Consider the following 1922-nt stretch of genomic DNA (forward strand, 5'->3'; position numbering starts at 1 on the left):
AACTTCAGCCGAGCCCGACAACTGACAATAACTCATTGCAAATCGTTGTATACCGACTTGTGACTCGTAACAACGGTACACAATGTAAGTTGTTACAGAAGGTTATGACTAATATATTGATATATTTTTATTTCATTTTATTATTTACCCAAATTCAAATTTATTATAAGAATAATTTTGGGGGGTAAAAAAACAATGAAGCAGATGAGTAAGTAAACAAACAACCAAAAAAAAAAAGTTAGCAACAGAAGATTTTCCCAATTAATCAATTGATTCATTGAATACAAAGTTTTCAGCCCTCAGGATATGTCGTAAAATTCAAAGGAAATATTTTACTGTAGTCATATAGTTATTACTGTGATTTTAACAATTCGAATGGAGACGATAGAATCAAGTCATGAGAAAACTGGTGAACAGATTCTTCATATCAGAGTAATTAGACCAACATTACAGTAATCATTGTATTTTCTGAGTCTTGGCGGCGGCGTATCCGTGAGCCAAGCTGTGACTCGTCCAGAAGAATGCACACAGGCTGAAGAAGAGGGTGAGGGCGGCGTCCAGAGCAGGAACGTGCGTAACAAATAAGGAACGAGCGTAGAGTAGGAAGACGATGCAGCGGACAGCTTCTGCTGGTCCCGCCCACCGCCAGCCGTCCATCATGGCGGTCACCACGCCCACAGAACAGGTGATGAAGACCAGGAACACCATCACGCTCACCCAGGAGGCAGTCTGGTGATAAGAGGGAAAGGCTTGGACTTGTTGGTTCAGAGAGATGAAGATTGTCAGTGCGGTGCTGCTGTTGTTACTAGCGGGCGAGGTGTTGCTCGTATTGTTGTCTTCGTCGTCGTCGTTGTTGTTGTTGTTGTTGCGGTTGTTGTTATTGTTGTTGTTGGTGGTGGTTGTTATTATTGTTGTTGTAATGTTTTATTCTTATTATGGTTATTGTACTTTTAGAATCACAATCTAATGTTATTTTTTACATAACAAGAATACTTCAGTAAGGGTCTCAGAGGATTTCAATCATCGGCACCTTCTTTAAGTGCTTCATTCTTGCTGTCTTACCGAGAACTGAGTGAGAAGATGTTGCTGTAGCAAGGCTGTTACAACCAGGTGCGAACCGACGTACAGTAGCTGCCAACGGGGAATCTGAGGGTCATACTTTGTTCTGGGAGCTGTAACGTCAGGAAACTTGGCAGGGTCCCCCAGGCGCGGAGACCCTGGGGTCCAGCCGGGTCCATAGAACACTGCCTTCAGAGAGTCTGTCCAAGTAGACATGCTGCGAGCCTTGCGGAACACCTCGCCAAAGTAGAAGAACTGTGGACAAACCCGCGGAGTGACGGGGAGGAAAGGTGAATAGTCTACCTGGAGCATGGAGCGAGGCAGCGCTGATGCTCAAACAACAAGGCAGCTCGGCACCACTGCCAGATTGTGGGTTGTTTACCAGCAGAAACATCTCAGGTGTATCAGGTACTTTACCTTACACCTAAGTATTCAATGGAGAACATTTATGTGAAGGAAAGCATAGATATATATATATATATATATATATATATATATATATATATATATATATATATATATATATTTTATTGCAGCCTATTGCTTGGTAGGCTTCTTCCAGTGGATCCTGATGGTCGGTCAAGGCTTCTTTCCAGTAGGTCCTGATGGTCAGCCCAGCCGTTCTGGCGCAGGCGAGTGTTTATAGTGGCGCCATCTTGCATTGGCTCATGCTGCCCTCCCAGAGCTCATCTTTGATCCTAGAATCTAGAGTCCGGGTTGATAGGTGGTCTTCTGGACAGCATGTGGGTAGTTTTAAGCCACTCGGCAGCGGCTGAAAAATCCCAGCTTGGTGGCACCAGGCGAGATTGAACGTCCTCCTCCCTGACACAGGCCGTTACTTTGACGACTCAGCCACCGCCTCC

General features: G+C 44.5%; 1 pseudogene; it reads right to left on the minus strand.

Annotated features, from left to right (window-relative positions):
* Window positions 1-204: 204 nt before the first annotated feature.
* The window catches only part of LOC126991507 (alkylglycerol monooxygenase-like), a 4029-nt pseudogene continuing 2311 nt past the window's right edge, over window positions 205-1922 (minus strand).

The sequence above is a fragment of the Eriocheir sinensis genome, unplaced genomic scaffold, assembly GCF_024679095.1.
Source record: "Eriocheir sinensis breed Jianghai 21 unplaced genomic scaffold, ASM2467909v1 Scaffold294, whole genome shotgun sequence".
Lineage (NCBI taxonomy): Eukaryota > Metazoa > Arthropoda > Malacostraca > Decapoda > Varunidae > Eriocheir > Eriocheir sinensis.